This window comes from Podarcis cretensis, assembly GCF_951804945.1.
Source record: "Podarcis cretensis genome assembly, chromosome: 3".
In the NCBI taxonomy this organism is placed as follows: Eukaryota; Metazoa; Chordata; class Lepidosauria; order Squamata; family Lacertidae; genus Podarcis; species Podarcis cretensis.
The window spans coordinates 106917734-106937966 of NC_137172.1; the positions used below are offsets into that span (position 1 = coordinate 106917734).

At 43.5% G+C, this 20233-nt stretch overlaps 2 long non-coding RNA genes across 2 annotated transcripts in view; both read left to right on the forward strand.

Annotated features, from left to right (window-relative positions):
* LOC307212810 overlaps positions 1 to 20233 on the forward strand; it is a 571259-nt gene that overhangs the window by 16702 nt on the left and 534324 nt on the right. The gene's annotated exons all lie outside the window — the stretch shown is intronic.
* Positions 19553 to 20233, forward strand: part of LOC307212749 — a 63158-nt gene continuing 62477 nt past the window's right edge. The window contains exon 1 of the long non-coding RNA XR_013837170.1: positions 19553 to 19628. This is a non-coding gene — a long non-coding RNA (uncharacterized lncRNA). The remainder of the gene's footprint in view (positions 19629 to 20233) is intronic.

Here is a 20233-nt window from a genome sequence, read left to right on the forward strand (position 1 = left end):
GGTGGAGGACATTGTGCATTAATTTATTTATTTTACAATTTTCTGAGGGTTTTTTTTTCTTTTCTTTTTAGGAAGTCAGATTAGCCTCAACCAGAGCCAGGGCCTTCTCAGTGATGGCTCTGGCCTGGTGGAACGCTCTGCCTCATGACACCAGGGCCCTGCAGATCTGATTTCTTTCCACAGAGCCTATAAGACAGAATTGTTCCACCTGGCCTTTGGCTTGGAATCAACTTGATCCCCTTCCCCTCTTTCCTTTTTCTTTCCGTGATGGAATTCCTATTTGGGGACTTCCCTGGCTTTTTTCTGGCCCATGTAGGACCAGTCTGGATAGTTGGCCTTAGTGAAGACTTGATGTTTTCATCCCCCCCAAAGTTTTTGATTTGAGTTCCTACTGAAATGAGGCTGCATTTTAATGTTTTAATGTCGTATTTTAATCTTGTTTTTAAGTTGTATTTCAATCAATTGTTTTTATACCTGATGTCAGCCTGGAGCCTGGTCCTGTCTGGTGAGGGCGGGGTATAAATAAAATAATAATAATAATAATAATAATAATAATAATAATAATAATAATAATAATAATAATTTTACAGTTTTCTTGGTGGGTGTGTTCCGGCTTTCTGCAATTTTGCTTATATGTGTGATGGCCAGGAACATCACCCCTACAGAAGTTGCAAGTTACCTGTGTATGGAGATCAACTGCAATGAAAGAGGCCTGCTTTCCCCCCTCCCTTAAGCCACGAATAACAGAATGTCGGCACATGGTTGCAGCACGAATTACTAAAACAGATACTAATCAGCCTCCAGAGTTTAGGTTTTGCTGGTAGACATTTCCTTTGACAAATGGAAAGGTCCAGAAGGAGTATTTCATCTTCACCTTGAACTCTTTATGTTTTACTTTCAACTCCTTCCCAATTAGTAATCAGTTAGAGTTGCAGAGTTCCAGATCAAGATAATTCACCTTGCATAAAATACATCAAGATTTCTTGCTTGCTCTCTCTCTTTTAAAAACATCACTATGTTATAGATTCCCCTGGCCTCTGTGCACAATTTCTAATATTTCTCGTATGGGAAAGGGGCCTGTTTCACAGTCTGGAGTGAGGAAAAGGAAGAGGTACTTCATTGCTTTTATGAAAGAGCGTGGAGCACTTGTGAGGTTCAGTTTCATGAATGTAGCTGAAACTTACCAGTAGTAATTGGGAGTGCAGTACATGATCAGGAATAATGAATACTGAGGGCTGTTTTCTGCACCATGCTTACTGCAGAAAAGCATATTATTTTGTCAAACAAGTATTTCCAAAATTATTCTGGTGTATGTAACAAATTAAAGAGCCTGGTGTTTTTTGCAGGTATATCCTGCAACATGCTGTTGAAACATGTGGGATTTATACTGGGCTGTCCACACTTAATTCCACTTTGCTAGTTGTTCTGCAATGCTTCTTCAACATTACCACATTATTGCACTCTGGAGGGGCAGTCTTGCACAGCAGATACTGACATTTAAAGCCCTAAACAGCCTCGGTCTGTATACCTGAAGGCGCATCTCCACCCCCATCGCTTAGCCCGGATAGTGAGGTCCTCCTCTGAGGGTCTTCTGCTGGTTCCCTCTGCTAGAAGCAAAGTTCCAGGGAACCAGGCAGAGGGCCTTCTCAGTAGTGGCACCCACCCTGTGGATGTCAAGGAGGTAAAGAACTATACAACTTTTAGAAGACATCTAAAGGCAGCCCTGTATCAGGAAATTTTTAACGTTTCATGCTTTTTTATGTTTTAGATATTTTGTAAGCCTCTCAGAGAGGCAAGGGAAACCCAGCCAGATGGATGGGGTATAAATAAAATAATAAAATTATTGTTATTATTTGTTGTTGTTGTTTAGTCATTTAGTCATGTCCGACTCTTGGTGACCCCATGGACCAGAGCATGCCAGGCACTCCTGTCTTCCACTGCCTCCCGCAGTTTGGTCAAACTCATGTCCGTAGCTTCGAGAACACTGTCCAACCATCTCATCCTCTATCATCACCTTCTCCTTGTGCCCTCAATCTTTCCCAACATCAGGGTCTTTTCCAGGGAATCTTCTCTTCTCATGAGGTGGCCAAAGTATTGGAGCCTCAGCTTCACGATCTGGCCTTCCAGTGAGCACTCAGGGCTGATTTCCTTAAGAATGGAGAGGTTTGATCTTCTTGCAGTCCATGGGACTCTCAAGAGTCTCCTCCAGCACCATAATTCAAAAGCATCAATTCTTCGGCGATTAGCCTTCTTTATGGTCCAGCTCTCATTTCCATACATCACTACTGGGAAAACCATAGCTTTAACTATACGGACCTTTGTCGGCAGGGTGATGTTTTTGCTTTTTAAGATGCTGTCTAGGTTTGTCATCACTTTTCTCCCAAGAAGCAGGCGTCTTTCAATTTCGTGACTGCTGTCACCAGCACAACAAAAAAGGGATAAAAAGTTGCTTGATTTTAGCAGGAAGTTTACAGGCATTCACTGATGGGAAGCAAAGAGGAACATCTACCCCAAAGCTTTTGCAGGCACAAACAGTGTTTAATGTGTGGTTGTGTATAACTGCCCATCATGAGAACACATCACCGGGAAGAGTTGATAAAGAGAATACTTGGAGGGGGCCCTGGGAAGGCATTTGACAATGAGTAGGCCTGCCAAATTTAACAAGTATCATGCTCAATGGCCAGTTGCCGGCACAGGTGCATAATGGACATGGCAGCTGAAGGGAGGGCCACAAGAATGACACAGGAGGCTGGTATTCGGTCAAATTAGGTCACAATGTAGGTCATCAGTGGGAGATCACATGAGCAAGTGCATCTCCATTTTTAGAAATCCTGGGCCAGTGAGAAGCAGATGGCGTGGTACCTGCTAAGGATGGGCTATTGTAGGAGTGGGATTGTGGCATCTTTCCTTTATTCTTCTCCAGGGAAGCCTGAAGAAGGTGGTGGTCCACCCCTCTTGCCTCACTCCCTGTTTAGGATGAATTTATTATTTCAGTCACAGACCAGTTCCAGCTCACATACAAAAGCAGGGAAGTCATGGAACACAATAGGGATACATTTAAATTAGCATTTCGGTATAACAGGGACAGAACAGATATAGCAGCAGTTGAAATATACAAATTAGATCTTTACTCACTAAAATAGAACCTGAAGTGTCATTTAATCATGATTATATCACAGCTTTTTCCCTAAGTTTTACGGTGATCACACAGAATTTGGCCACCTTTAACGTGATCTCTGGATCTTTGTCCTCTACCAGAGATTTTAAACATTGGAGTTCAGATCCATTTGAAGATTTTTGCTTAGCAGGGGTGATTAATGCCGAGCATATATCCCCGTAGAAACAGCAGCATAACAAGGTATGAGAGACTTTCTACCTCCATCAAGCCACAGGGACAAACTCATTCCGCATGTGGTTTACCCTTGAATCTACCCTGCAGTAAGACAGATGGCAGCACGTTGAATCTAGCAAGGGTGAACAACCGTCTGTATTTGGGTATCTGTAATTTTGACGAATATATTGCTGGGGTAAATCCTCTCCCATTGTCTTTTATTGCTGGGTGTTTATTCATCTCTCTCATCTTTCCTTTATTCTCCTCCAGGGAAGCCTGAAGAGGGTGATGGTCTTGCCTCATCCCCTGTTTAGGATGCTTGTGGGTAGGAACTCTTAGAGCAGGGGTCAGCAAGCTTTTTCAGCAGGGGGCCGGTCCACCGTCCCTCAGACCTTGTGGGGGGCTGGACTATATTTTGAAAAAAAATAATGAACGAATTCCTATGCCCCACAAATAACTCAGAGATGCATTTTAAATAAAAGCACACATTCTACTCATGTGAAAACACACTGATTCCTGGACTGTCCACAGGCCGGATTGAGATGGCGATTGGGCCGGATCTGGCCCCTGAGCCTTAGTTTGCCTGTCTTAGAGCAGACTTTCTCAACCTGTGGGTCCCCAGATATTGTTGAACTACAACTCCCATCACCCCTAGCTAGCAAGGCCAGAGCTCAGGGATGATGGGAGTTGTAGTCCAACAACATCTGGGGACCCACAGGTTGAGAACCGCTGTCTTAGAGGTTGATACAGTCAGAGGAGAACTCCTAAGCCTCTGGCTGAAATAATGCATGAAGTGGGCACTTCCACTTCATTGAAAGTATTACTGGGCAAGGAAACCAAACCCTGAGTGACAGCCGGAATGCCTGGAGTCTCTCGCCCTTGTGGTGTGTGCAACAGTATTGTGTAGGGTTGCCACACGTTTGGAATACTGCAGTCATAAGCAGTGTCTGGGAGGAAATCACAGAAATGTCTGAATTTAGTTAAAAATAGCTTGAAAAAAGAAAAAAAAGCTCAACAACTTTTGTATCCTGATTTTCACTTCTTGAAATACGGCAACCCTAGTATTGTGGCCAAGATGCTGTGAAATTTCTCACCTGCCATATTTGATCTGTGATGGCACTCTCGTGCATTCAAGCCATAATCGTATTTCATCAGCGCTCTTTTGAGAACAGAGCCATAGAATAACAGTAGAGTACAAGAATAGAAAGGATTCCCATATCTGTTTGAGCTTCAATTCCTGAAGCAGGCCGGCTCAGATGAAATATATTCTTGCCTATCAAGGCTTTTAAAAAGGCAACAGCAGCACAACGCACTTCCAAGAAAGGATTATACAATAAGTACTGCTTTTATTTTTAGGCTTGCTGTAGGAAGGACATGTCATCTTTCTGCGGATAAATCTCCACGTCATCCATTTGAAAAGTCAGGCAATTGGCTCCCTCTTTCTTTGAGATAATAAATATTTGAAAACTGTCAGACTATCTTTCTTCCCTAAACATTTTGCTCGCAATCGCTCCAGTATTCTGAAATTTGAAAGCTGATTGCTTCCAAAAACATATGACATTTTGGATATTATATTGGATGCAATTTTTTAAAAAAGAAGTTCAAATGCGAGATGCATGCCACAGCACCTAATTGTCTAAGGAAATTTACAACCATGTTCAGTTGAACACTTCCAACTTCAGGTTATCCTGTTCTTTGGACTAACATATGTGTTTTGTGAATCCTCATTTTGTCTATTGCACACGGGTCACAGAACTGTAGGGTTGGAAGGGACACCAAGGGTCAGCTAGTCCAACCTCTGCAATGCAGAAATCACAGCTAATACAACAACAACAACAACAACATATTTATACCCCGCCCATCTAGCTGGGTTTCTCCAGCCACTCTAGGCGGCTCCCAACAGAATATTAAAAACACAATAAAATATCAAACATTAAAAACTTCCCTAAACAGGGCTGCTTTCAGATGTCAGATAGTTGTTTATTTCCTTGACATTTGATGGGAGGGTGTTCTACAGGGTGGGCGCCACTACTACTACTACTACTACAGTGGTACCTCGGGTTACATACGCTTCAGGTTACATACGCTTCAGGTTACAGACTCTGCTAACCCAGAAATATTACCTCGGGTTAAGAACTTTGCTTCAGGATGAGAATAGAAATCGTGCTCCAGCGGCACAGCGGCAGCAGGAGGCCCCATTAGCTAAAGTGGTGCTTCAGGTTAAGAACAGTTTCAGGTTAAGAACAGACCTCCAGAACGAATTAAGTACTTAACGTGAGGTACCACTGTACTACTACTTTATTATTTATACCTTGCTCATCTGGCTGGATTTCCCCAGCCACTCTGGGCGGCTTCCAACAAACAATTAAAAATACATTAAAACATCAGTCATTAAAACTTCCCTAAACAGAGGGAAGGCCTTCTACTTGGTTATGGCTGTATGGAGATTATAATCCAGACCTCCTTTGTGATCGTCTTTAGGGCTGAGCGGAATGACTGGCAGGCGGGCATGTATCTGAAAAGTTTAAGCACCTTCTTCTGACCCCTGCCTCTCCCCCACAAAATGCAGCCAGCCCTGCTGTTTACCAGTGTTCCCATGTTCCAATCTGCCACTGAAATCTCATTTGGCCCTTCCTAGTCATAACTTTCAGACAGTAGTGACAGGGTGAGTACATTCTGTCAATGTGTTTGGTTATCTTTCAGTGATTGGTTGCCTGGATTGTGGGAGAAGTAGATTCAGAATCCTTTAATAAAGAAAGTGGAGTGAATTTGGAGGAAATTCTTCCAATTTTTCTTCTTTCTCCAATTTTTCTTCTTTCTCCAATTTTTCTTCTTTCTCCAATTTTTCTTCTTTCTCCAATTTTTTTTTCATTTCTTCCTTTTCTCTTTTTTGTTCTTTTTTATATATGTGTGCTTATCTGAAAAATATATGTATGTATGTATTTGTATGTATTTTGCTTGTATTTTGTAATAATTATGTTAAATAAAATTTAATAATAATAATAATAATAAAGTTTCAAGCTTCAAAGTATCATTTATGCTGATATTGTGGATTCTTATGTAGTCAAAACAGCACCATCTGTGGACAAGAAAGAGGTTATCAGCAGGGCCAGGGAAACTCCAAAATATAATATAAAGGGAGCGGACCCCAAAATCCAATGTGAGGCCTGAGGATTAGGCATGCACGGTGGTCAGGGAATGTTTGCAGGAGGTTTTTGGGTAGGGGGATGACTGGAAAGCTAGAGGTGATGGGATGAAATAGAGTATCTTTCAAGGCATGGCTAGCTGGTTAAGACTCTGAACAAGAAGAATGTCACATGACAATGTTATGCTGCAGGTCCAGCTTCACCTCTCTCAATGGCAAAACAAGGAGCTTCTGGCCCAGACAGAGCATAACACAAACATGAACAACAAACAGTGGCATCTAGTGTCAAAAGTCAGCATTGCTCCACTAAGGCTCTGTTTTCTGCTTTCTCTTCAAACCAGACCTATTACCCAAGCACCACGGACAGGGTCTTTTCTGCAGTGGCACCATGGCTATGGAATCCCACCACTGGAGAAGTTTGGCATGGCCTCTCTCTCCCATTGTGCTTTCGAGGGCACTTTGAAAGCCCCCGTCCCAGGAAAGCCTTTCATGATTAGTTTTCTAATCTGTATATTCCAATTGACTTTTTAATAAATAACTATTCATGTGAACAAGCTGGAACGTATGTGTTTGTTTGTGTGTGTGTGGACCATATATTTTTTTTAATAAAAATATAAGACCACAGAATTTTTTATCCATTTGAATATTCAGAGTTTCTCATGGAATACAGACAAAAGAAAAAAGCTTGCTTGGACTTCGGTATTTAAACAAAGCATAGCACAAATTCAAAAACAATTGAGTTCCTTGACTACAATTATCCAACAGAATGAACTTCTTATTCTAAAGCCAATCTTTTCAACCTGCAGGGCTTGTCCTGTTAAGTTCCAAACACATTTTTTGTTAGGAATGCTGGAATTGTAGTTGTATGAGCAACTTTTGAAAATGGGTTCCTTCCATTCCCTCAAATAATTTTGGCCACTGTAGCTTATCCCTCACAGAGTTACAAATCACAACAACTTAGGAAACTACAATGCCCAGAATTCTTTGAGGGAAAGAATGCGCTTTAAAGGTCTAGTGCAGGGCTAGGCAACCTAAGGCCCGTGGGCTGGATGCGGCCCAATTGCCTTCTCAATCTGGCCCATGGATGGTCCGGGAATCAGCATGTTTTTACATGAGTAGAATGTGTCCTTTTATTTAAAATGCATCTCTGGGTTATTTGTGAGGCACAGGAATTCATTCCCCCCCCCCAAAAAAAAATATAGTCCGGCCCACCACATGGCCTGACGGATGGTGGACCGGCCCACGGCTGAAAAAGGTTGCTGGCCCTTGGTCTAGTGTCTAGTGTATACCCAGTCTAGGACTGATGTCCTTTGGACTCAAACTCATGGGGAATTTCTAGCAAGAAAGAAGGTAAAGATTTGCTTCATGATCAAAACAAAACCCCGCGCCTCCCACTTCACAGTATCTTCATTTGCTTTGAGCAAAGTAGACTTTGGCTCAGCAAACCTTCTCACCTGAAAATTACCAAGATGGAAGAACTCTAAGCTAATTTCCCCTTGTTAGTTTTTTCTGGCTGCATTTCTCATAACCAAAATAAGTTCATCAACTAAAGTAGACTTTTCCTTTTCCTTTCTTTTTTTTGTGTGCTGGCTGTATCCAGTTAATTTACATTCAGGATTTTGAGGTTACATATTTGGATTTGAAAAGTGAACATAAAAAAAAAAAAACATTCTTAAAAGTAGACCTTAAAAAAACCCACTTATTAATGCAATGTTTTGCAGAGAATGAATTCTAGGAAACCTCGTTTTTGCGAGGTTACATTACAGCTATAAAAGATATTCAGACATGATGCCTAGACCATCAAGTCAGCTTTTTGGATAAAAGAAGAAAACAATTTTACGGACAATTTCCATTTACATTGGAAAGGATGAAGACAATAGCTGTACAGCTTTTTTCATTATTATTTCAATATTCTCGTGTTCTCCTTCCAATGATGGGAAGAATTTGGGTTGAGAAGAAGCACTGCTGATTGTGATTGAAGGAGACAAGTGACCAATATATTGCATTTGACCTTTGACCATTCTTGCCCAACTTTTTATTATGGCTGATCACACTTCCCCTCTCATTTTCAGTGGTAGTTAAGGGGGGGAAACACACCAATGAATTAAACAGAATGAAAATATCGAAGTCTTGAAGTGTTTTGGAGCTGGTTGGACAATGGCACCTGTACATTCCACCGGTTTCACCCTTGTGTTAAACCAAAGTGGGGGGAAAGGTTTGCATAAGATTGACATTGTATTTCCTTTGTTCTGCTGTATCCAGGTACCAGTTGCTTAAGTACTATATACTGTGCTTAAACACTGGAGCTTTTCCAGCCTCGTGCCTTCTCATCTGCTGTCTCCATCGATAGGGAACCCTTGCCATAGCATTCCTTCCAAATTGATAGGGACAGAACATCAAATGCATTTTAGCTCCGTGCTGCTAAATGCACTGTGACTTCTAGAAGAGCTTGATTTTGCTGCAAAAGTCCACAATCCTCTTTCTTGAGCAGCAGAGTGTTTTTCTGAGAGCGCATTGGTATTTTCTTAGGTCATAGAATGGGAAAACATTCAAAAGCAACAGAACTGTTAATCTGCTAATTGCTGGCTTGTTAAGTGATATTCCATTTCTGAGATGTTTTAGCCGTAGCCCTGATTAATGACTGTTTTAAGCAATCTTTTTAAATGCCCATTAAAAAAATAATCGTGTGAAGCACCTTTAAAAACTTCTTAAAAAGTTTCTCATACAACCGCAATTCCAGAACGTAACAGGACAAGGCTTGCAGGTTGAAAAGGCTGGTTTTACAAAGAGAATTTTATTCTGCTGGATATTGTAGCTGGGGAACTCAGTTGTTTGAGAATTTGTTCTATCAGGAACTTTGTAGTTTAGTCTCTATTTATAGAATGCTTGCGTCTTCCTTGCCTCCCCTTCACAAGTGGGCAAACTGTGGACTCATTTCTTAATTACATCAGCTAGAGGACTAAGAAGTGAATTTTTTTTTTTTTAGTGATGAGGGTATTTTATTATGATGCTGTGGAGACTTTTTCACATTGCATTTAATTATTTTATCAGTTGTTGATTTTGCGTTTTAAATATCTGCAAAAAAATGTTGCATTTTAATGTTAACGCTGTTCTTCGTCGCCAAGCAAATACTGCAGATACGATCACTACAGATGGTGACAGCAGTCACGAAATTAAAAGACTCCTGCTTCTTGGGAGAAAAGTGATGACAAACCTAGACAGCATCTTAAAAAGGAGAGACATCACCTTGCCCACAAAGGTCCGTATAACTAAAGCTATGGTTTTCTCAGAAGTGATGTATGGAAGTGAGAGCTGGACCATAAAGAAGGCTGATCGCCGAAGAATTGATGCTTTTGAATTATGGTGCTGGAGGAGACTCTTGAGAGTCCCATGGACTGCAAGAAGATCAAACCTATCCATTCTTTAGGAAATCAGCCCTGAGTGCTCACTGGAAGGACAGATCCTGAAGCTGAGGCTCCAATACTTTGGCCACCTCATGAGAAGAGAAGACTCCCTGGAAAAGACCCTGATGTTGGGAAGGATGAAGGGCACAAGGAGAAGGGGACGACAGAGGACCTGTTGACATCCAATACCCTTTTGTGTTGGGGGGGGTTATTGGGATGTTTTTGTTTTTATTATGTATTTTGTATTTGTATATTGTGATCTTATCCTGTGAACTGCCCTGAAACCAGTGGGTATAGGGCGGTATACATATTTAATTAACAACAACAACAACAATTTTAGATGGCTGTAACTTGCCCTGGAACCTGCTAGTGAAGGAGAGGAATAAAATGAATAAACATTTAAGGGGTGATTTCTGGTTTTCCACTGTTCAACAATATAGGACCAAAGAGGCAGAGAGGTAGATTAGATAGTTAATGCTAACTCGGTGCAGGAACAACGGAAGCTTGAATATAAAGGGATAAATTTCATTTTACATACTTGTAAAAAGCTGAACATGGATTAAAAGCCATATAAGGAAACTTAGTAGTGTCAGTTGAGTAGTTCAGTTGAGTGCTGGTGGTTGCTAGGTTGCGGAGGTCCTTGTGACACGCCCTTCATTGTGACACCTCCCTCTGCTGGCTCCTTGATCACTAGGGCTCTAGAGGCTTAGCGATCTCCTTTGGTTTGATCAGTCAGGGAGCGAGAGAGAAGTGGATGGAGATGTAAGTAGACTTTCTCATCAGCATCTGCATTTTGTGCTGATAATGCTCTCTAACAGTCTTAGGGAACATTTAAAATAGGGAGGTCCTCATGAGAAGAGAAGACTCCCTGGAAAAGACCCTGATGTTGGGAAAGATGGAGGGCACAAGGAGAAGGGGATGACAGAGGACGAGATGGCTGGACAGTGTTCTCAAAGCTACCAACATGAGTTTGACCAAACTGCGGGAAGCAGCGGAAGACAGGAGTGCCTGGCATGCTCTGGTCCATGGGGTCATGAAGAGTCGGACACAACTAAATGACTAAACAACAAAATGCCTGTATAGATTCTTTCCCAGCTCTTTTTGCTGGAGAGGCCAGTAAACTCTCTCCTCACTAACAGGATTCATTCCTGAATCCTGACGTGGATAGAGTCACGATTCCACTTCAGAATTCACCGTCCTGCAGATCCCTTTATGAACCAGTCTGAGGGCTGCAGAACTGCCTCTGTACCCCTAATATAGATATTTAAACTTTTAAACATAGGTTATCCGGCCACCCACAGCTTGTGCATGGGGCTCCTTCCCTGCATGTGCTTTGGGTGCAAATATAACTGGTCCCCCGGGAGTGATGGGAATGTGATGGACATGTGATATGGAAAATACTGGGGCAGAGCTGAGGAAGAAAAGGACATCAAAGGAAATGAAACAGCACCTCAGAAGCTGCTTCCGAGAGAGCAAAGGATGACCCTCTGTTGCTTTTCTCAAACACTCCTTTGTCCCTTAAAAAAGGAATGCTTGGCACTGAAGGAGGTGTGTGTTCATAGAATCATAGAGGTAGAAGGGACCCTGGGGGTCATCCAGCCCAACCCCTGCAATGCAGGAATATGCAGCTGGGATTGAACCTGCAACCTTATCAGCACCATGCTCTAACCAACGGAGCTAACCAGCTGATGTGTTGGGGTGTGCGCATAGAGACAGAAATGGGCAGAGTAGGGGAAAGATGTAGAGCAGAATACCCCCCCTCTCTCTCCCTCCCTCCCTCTCTCTCTTTCTACTTTCTACTCTCTGCCCTGCTCTTAGGATCTCTTTCTATCTCTTTCAGGATCACCACTCACACCCTAAACCACTGAGCCTCTTAGGCTTGCTGATCAGAAGGTCGGCGGTTCGAATCCCCGCGATGGGGTGAGCTCCCATTGCTCTGTCCCAGCTCCTGCCAACCTAGCAGTCCGAAAGCACAAAGTGCAAGTAGATAAATAGGTACTGCTGCAACGGGAAGGTAAATGGCATTTCTGTGTGCTCTGGTTTCTGTCACGGTGTCCTGTTGCACCAGAAGCGGTTTAGTGATGCTGGCCAAATGATCTGGAAAGTTGTCTGTGGACAAACGCCAGCTCCCTCGGCCTGAAAGTGAGATGCGTGGCGCAACCCCAAAGTCGCCTTTGACTCAACATAACCATCCAGCGGTCCTTTACCTTTTACCTTTCTACAGTGCTGCAGACTCCATCCACCTTGGGTTATGGCTCCACCCACCACCAGCTCCCAAGTGACTTTGGGATTCTCCACATACGTCTTTACTGAGGATTTGTAGCTGCTTGCATTCCCATCAAATTTGCGTAGTCCATATGACGTGACCCGCGAACAACACCAGCCTTGATGCTATGCCCCTGTAAATTCGAATTTACACAATATGGGGATAATCTAATAAACTGTACAAGTTGGACTCACAGGACTCCTGTAATAGTGCAGGTCAAGGTAGCAAGCCCTGCTATGGTTGATGGCTGTTGATGACATCTCAGCAGTCTCAATGGAAGTTTTATATATGCAATGTACATTTTATGAATTTTGCACGTAATTTCCCTTAAGACTCTAAGGTGGAATTGAAATCAAACACATAAAACATTGGTACAATATCCATTTAGAATCATGAAATGCCATCATCTAAAGGTAACCAAACCCTATAGTGTTTCCTCTCTCATCTTCTCATCATTCAGGGAACTAGATTTGAGCTATTTTCCCAACTCCATCATTTTAATAAGCATTCTTTTTAAGTAGTTGCTTTTCTCTATATATCCCTGTCGCCATTCTATGGTCAGCTGATGTTTAATGTTCATTACTTCCCTTTGCCCCTCTAATTACTCATTTTAACTAGCTACTGCCTATTTTTTAAAAAATTGCAATTCCCAGTCCTAGTTATATTTTAAAAGCTCTCTTTTCAGCTTATTGCATACACTATATATGAAGCTTTTACGTCCCTGTGTGACCACACCAGCCTCTGCTGCCGCCCCCCTACCACCCCCCCGGCTTGTTTATATTTAACCAGAATGAATTTCAGTTATGATCTCTCCATCTGGCTTTTAAGTAGCTCCCACTCCGCCCCCCCCCCCCCCGCCCTCCACAACCCCGCAAGTAGATTTCTTTTACGTTGTAGAATTCTAGTCCAAATTCCTCGGGGGCATTCGGCATTCCTTTCTCAGTCAGCTTTCCTAAGGCAAAGCCTTTGTGTGTGTTCACTTCCACAACTTCTACCCCTTTTATGAACCTTCCCAAAAATTTTTTTCGAATGTTATAATTAGAATGTTGTGAGCTCAGCAGTTTCATTTCTCAGGAGTTCCTGCAAACATTTGCTTTGGTTTCAGGCCACGGTGGGGGTCATATCCCCAGCATTTTATTTTCGTTTGTTAAAGCTTTGATTTTTCTGATTTGAAGTTATTAAAAAAAAAAAAGAAGAAGAAGAAGTCCCTGGAGTGAAATCCTGTAGAAAGAGCAGATTTTCAACACGTTCCTTTCTCAGCGTGGCCGAAAGGACTGTGCAAAGCGACTTGATAGGTCACTTAGGATACCCACATGTTTACAGAGCAAGGATGAGACACCACAACTTACCTGCAAGGATGCTAAGAGACACAACTAAGAGACACCACCTTGCGTAGTGCAGCTGAATGAGGCTGCAAAACATTTATTATACATTTTCATTGGTAAGTTGCATTTTTACCCCGCCCTTCCCCAAGGAGCCCAGGGCGACACGCATAGAATTCCAGCATAATAACAGAATAAAACGTTTATAACACTCGTATTAAATCTGCAATAAAACAACAAAACCGGTACATTCCAGTAAGCAGAAGTAATATAACAGTGGCCCTGGCCACCTCTTTCTAAAGGCTCAGATAAACAGGTATGTTTTTAGCTGTACATGGGGGAAAAAAACTGAGGGCATGGGGGTCAAAAGGTTTGTGTTAGTGATAAAATAGGAAGTAACGCCTTCTTTGCAGGCTTACATCTCAACAGGTTCCGACTTTGTTTTGGGATGCAAATATTCCTACTTTGGTCATTTTAATTGCTATATCATAAAATAAAGGTACCTAACAAATTCAGAATACAATTCGAGCTCACCTCAAGATAAGTAAATTAAAGTAGATCCTTGTGCTTCATGCTTGCTGCAGAGAGATTTTGTATTAGGCTCCAATTTAGTCAGCTTCAGTCTCAAGTCTCCTCGTTTAGTGATATCCAGTTGATTTATTTTCTTCAGTGGCAAATCATTTACAGCGCTAAAGCCACATTCAGCTAAATATGAAGATGGGACAGCAGCTAATCATTGTGAGGTGGCAAAGGGTGGTGCGTTTCCATTAATATTTCTCCAGTGCTCTCCTGCTTCACTGGCTGCCTGCACTTCCTGGTTTGGAAACGCCATCACCTCTTCCCCCAGGGCTTTAACGGAAGTGCAAGAAGCTGGTGGCAACAGGGCATTGCGTCCTATTTTAGTGCCCAGGGTTTGTGTGCATAGTGGGCAGAGGACAACAGAACCCACCATGCCAGCCTTTGCCATCAATGCTGCCAGCTGCACATATTGTTGAGGGTTCATGGAGCTCAGCACTGGCCACTGGAGCCAAGCTGTTGGAGGGCAAATCTCCCCGACACTGCAGGCAGCCATTCAGTGAGGGGGCTGGGGACTGGGGACACAGGGGCAAAGCCAGGCCAGGCTCTGGGGTTCAGAGACCCCTGGCAGCAAGCAAGGCAGGATGGGGATCCCTGCATGGGGGCACCTAAAATTTGCCCCCTAATTTTTTTGTGCCCAGGGCTTTGGCCCCCATGCTGCCCCACACTATGGCCCTGGGTGACCCTGACTACCATACACCTGAGATTGGTGCACTCGCTGATTTTGTTTTTAAGGAAAGTTCCTCCTTTTCCTTAACAAACAAACAAACAAACAAATACCTCATGGGGACAAGCAATAAACTTGTCAGGAGAACAGTAGATAACTTCTTTAGGGACACGGGTGGCACTTGGTCTAAACCACTGAGCCTCTTGGGCTTGCCGATCAGAAGGTCGTGGCTCTAATCTCGGTGACGGAGTGAGCTCCTGTTGCTCTGTCCCAGTTCCTGCCCACCTAGCTGTTTGAAAGCATGCCAGTGCAAGCAGATAAATAAGTATCACTGTGGCAGGAAGGCAAATGGTATTTCTGTGGGCTCTGGTTTCCGTCATGGTGTTCTCTTGTGCCAGAAGCAGTTTAGTCATGCTGGCCACATGACCCGGGAAGCTGTCTGTGGACAAACGCTGGCTCCCTCAGCCTGAAAGCGAGATGAGCGCCGCAACCCCATAGTCGCCTTTGACTGGACTTAACCGCCCAGGGGTCCTTTACCTTTAAAAAAAAAACTTAGATAACTTCCCCACTTCCCCTCACTCATAGGAAAGCCCAGCTGGGGATATCATGAGGCTTTCGCACATCTGAGAAGGCTGCAGAATGCCAACCACTGGAGAAACGATTTGTATAATAAAAGACAGGGCACTGGCATAATCCCTCAGTCACCTTGAAAGTAATGTACACACCCCATCATAAGAATTTCCCCAAAATGTTCTCTCTCTGGTTGTTAATTGATGAGAAAATGGGGAGGAGGGTTGATGCAGAGGAAATTTTCAGCCTGGTTTTATCATGTGTGCAGATATGTGTGTGTAACACGAAGCAGCCTTCAGAGAATAATGTACCTGAAGGAGACAGGCAGCCATCATTACAAACAGCCAGTGATGCATCTAACCTCCACAGAGTTAAAGGTAAAGGTAAAGGGACCCCTGACCATTAGGTCCAGTCGTGACCGACTGGACCGACTGGGGTTGTGGTGCTCATCTCGCTTTATTGGCCAAGGGAGCCGGTGTACTGCTTCCGGGTCATGTGGCCAGCATGACTAAGCCCCTTCTGGTGAACCAGAGCAGCGCACGGAAATGCCGTTTATCTACTTGCACTTTGAGGTGCTTTCGAACTGCTCGGTTGGCAGGAGCAGGGACCGAGCAATGGGAGCTCACCCTGTAGTGGGGATTCGAATCGCCAACCTTCTGATCGGCAAGTCCTAGGCTCTGTGGTTTAACCCACAGCGCCACCCGCATCCCTCCACAAAGTTAAAGGTAAAGGTAAAGGTACCCCTGCCCGTACGGGCCAGTCTTGACAGACTCTGGGGTTGTGCGCCCATCTCACTTAAGAGGCCAGGGGCCAGCGCTGTCCGGAGACACTTCCGGGTCACGTGGCCAGCGTGACATCGCTGCTCTGGCCAGAGCCAGAGCCAGAGCCGCACACGGAAATGCCGTTTACCTTCCCGCTGGTAAGCGGTCCCTATTTATCTACTTGCACCCGGAGGTGCTTTCGAACTGCTAGGTTGGCAGGCGCTGGGACCGAGCAGCGGGAGCGCACCCCGCCGCAGGGATTCGAACCGCCGACCTTTCGATCGGCAAGCCCTAGGCGCTGAGGCTTTAACCCACAGCGCCACCTGCGCCCCTTCCACAAAGTTACCTGTCTTTAAATGCCATCTAAGCCAGCCATTGCCACATCTTGTGGCAGTGAATTCTATCCATTATTTGTGTGTTTTTGTAAAGACTGCATTGAGCCCCATAGCCACTAAACCCCTTTGCCCTTTTTATTTCCTCTGACAGTGGCAAAACACTTGTAAAGACAAAATGAAAGAAGGATGGTGGCAGCTTAGAATTCTACCATGTGTGTATGTGGAGAGAGAGAGAGAGAGAGAGAGAGAGAGAGAGAGAGAGAGAGAAACCTAGCCGAAGCTCCATGTTTGTGATGCCTACAGTTTACTTAGAGACACGGGACTGACCTTGGGAGTGTGGCTTGTGTGTATAGTTACAGTCCATGACTCCAGAGTGCAGGTCACTCAGCTTTAGTGCTTTGGTCGCCAATCCATACCCCCTCGTTAGCACAAAGTTATGTTTTTAATTGTTTACACATGAGTTACATTTTCCATATTTCAAACCTACAGTGCTAGTTCTGAAGGATCAAGCGTTTCCCTTAGACAGCTGCACATTCTACAAGAATCAAATGAAGAAAGCTGGTGCATTAACCACTCAATTACATATTTCAACCTATTTTTGAGATTTCAGAAATTATGCAGTGGAACCGCCAACATTTGGAGACTTCGGTTCCAGACACATGATGTTGTTGCCTGTTAGAGGTTCCAAATTGTGAAACGAATAGTCCTGAACCTAATAATTCCAGACAGTTTGGATTTCCATATTCCTTGACATTTCCCCCTCTTCCAGAATCTGGAGGTTAGACATGAGCATGTTTAAATGCGAAAAGGAAAGGAATTTGCACTGAAAAAAACAGCATCAAAACAAGTCTCTTAGTTCAAGGAATGAACAACTGACCCAAAGGTGCTTTTAAAAATAGTTTCGAAAAGTTGTCCGTGTCTTTGCAACAGCAATAATGTGGCCACTATCTGTTGGAAGACCATAACAATGAAATAACTGAATAATATTATACTTTAAAAACTCTTCCAAAAGTCACCTCTTTAAATATTTTGCTGATTTGCACAGAGAACGCCAATCTAATATTAAAAGAGAGGTGCTACTTAATTGATCTGACGTCTTTAGCATATTGCCATTGTGAACAATTCTCTCTACCCCCCTCTCTCTACAGCTGTCGGAGTAGTTTAGCTTCACAACTGTTTTGCATTGATCACTAGTTATATAGACAGTCATTGCCCACTGGAGGGCAATGTAGCACTGCTCATATGACCTCCACCTGCTCTTATGAATGACCTTTCTTTGGATTCTCCATCTGAACTCTTTTAAGAGTTTACATTTCCATGTTCCTGTTAGATCTCTCATGGGCAGCTTTAAGGAGAAGCCAGTTCTGCAGCGCTTTCTCGACTATTACATCGTCTATTTATATTATGTGTGCTTTTGTAGCCCATGATGTCATAGTACAAGATTTCAGCCATGTGCATCACATGTGCAAGAGCGAGTGCAGCTGGGCTTTGCGGGTTTGGCTGATGTAATGTCAAGAAATTTCATATTCTATTTAAAATGGCACCTGTAAAAATAATCTACAATTTTGTAACTTAAATACTGTAATACTTAATTAGGCAAACTGACAGGAAGTATCCCAGTGGCTTTGGAAAATAGCTCCCTCCCCCACCCCCCGGGCCATTGACCTTTCTTTGGTACATTTCTATCAGTCACAACAGAGCAAAAGGCTTCAGTCTGAGTGGACAAAACTACATGATTGCACACTTTCCTACATAAAGTATGTATACTCTTACACTTTTGCAGACCCTCCAAATGCCCCTATTTCTCAGGGACAGCCCCAGATTTCCTTGTTGTTGTTGTTGTTTAGTCGTTTAGTCGTGTCCGACTCTTGGTGACCCCATGGACCAGAGCATGCCAGGCACTCCTGTCTTCCACTGCCTCCCACAGTTGGGTCAAACTCATGCTGGTAGCTTCGAGAACACTGTCCAACCATCTCGTCCTCTGTCATCCCCTTCTCCGTGTGCCCTCCATCTTTCCCAACACCAGGGTCTTTTCCAGGGAGTCTTCTCTTCTCATGAGGACCTCCCTATTTTAGATGTTCCCTAAAACTGTCAGAGAGCATTATCAGCACAGAATGCAGATGCTGATGAGAAAGTCTTCTTACATCTCCATCCACTTCTCTCTCACTCGCTGAATGATCAAACCAAAGGAGATCGCTAAGCCTCTAGAGCCCTAGTGACCAAGGAGCCAGCAGAGGGAGGTGTCATAATGAAGGGCAAGTCACAAGGAACTCTGCAACCTAGCAACCACCAGCACTGAACTAACACTACTCTCAACTGACACTACTAAGTTTGCTTATATGGCTTTTAATCCATGTCCAGCTTTTTACAAGTATGTAAAATGAAATTTATCCCTTTATATTCAAGCTTCCGTTGTTCCTGCACCTACTGAGCATTAGCTATCTAATCTTCCTCTCTGCCTCTTTGGTCCTATATTGTTGAACAGTGGAAAACCAGAAACCACCCCTTGCGTGTTTATTCATTTTATTACCCTCCTTCACCAGCAGGTCCCAGGGCAGGTTACAACCACATAAAATTATTGTTGTTATTAATAATTAATTTTCTATACCGCCCTATACCCACAGGTTTCAGGGGAGTTCACAGGATAAGATCACAATATAAAAATACAAAATACATAATAAAAACAAAAACAACCCAGTAACACCCACTCCAACACAAAAGGGCATTGGGTGTCAACAGGGCGAGTCTTGAAAATACAACTCTCTGGTGTCAAAGGCCAGGTAACAGGCCCCCCAAGTGCCCCTATCTCCCAGGGAGAGTCCCAGATTTACAGAAGCTGTCCCAGTTTCTGATGTGATCCTGGAATGTCCTGCTTTTTAAATGTTCCCCAAGACTGATGATCACGGACCATTACCAGCACAGAACGCAGATGCTGATGAGAAAGTCTACTTACATCTCCATCTACTTTCTCTCTCGCTGAATGATCAAACCAAAGGAGATTGCTATGCCTCTAGAGCCCTAGCGACCAAGGAGCCAGCAGAGGGAGGTGTCACAATGAAGGGCGTGTCACAAGGACCTCCGCAACCTAGAAACCACCTGCACTCAACTGACACTACTCTCAACTGACACAACCAAGTTTCCTTATATGGCTTGTAATCCATGTCTTTGAGGATTAAAGCATCCCAAGATGAGCAAGACAGGCCTCAGGATGAAGTGCTATACAACACACTACTGGCTTTTAACATAAAGAGGTAGAAGAAATGGTGGGGTGTTGTTTTGAGGCGGTTAGGGGGCAGATGAGCCCCGAGAAAGAGAGATGAATTTCAGGGGGCATTTTGGCTCTGGACCCCACAAGGGGAGCCGTTGGCTATGGGCCCAAACAGATTTTAAAAGGGCAGATCTCCCTGGTCAGAGTTTACTAGGACTAAGCATCACAGCAGACCCTCCAAGCGTCCCTATTTTCCAGGGACAGCCCTGGATTTACAGAAGCTGTCCCAGTTTCTGATGTGATCCTGGAATGTCCTGCTTTTCCTTAGGACTTCCTTATTTTCATTGGAGAAATGCTGGAGGGTATGGAGTTATGCCACCTCCGAGCCAAGGAGATAAGTAACTGTACAACCCTCTATAGGGAAGTTTTTAAATGTTTAAATGTTTAACGTTTCATATGCAAGCACATATAAGACTCCCTGTGAGCCAAGCTAACCTTTTAGCAGCAAATGCTTTGCATACGTTATGGAGCGATATACACAAGGAGTATGAAGTAATTATAAACAAATTATGGGGTGGCCCATAGTGTTTCACTGAAGCTTAGGTGATGACCTTGTATATATCCAGAGAGAATGAAAAATCTGCCAAT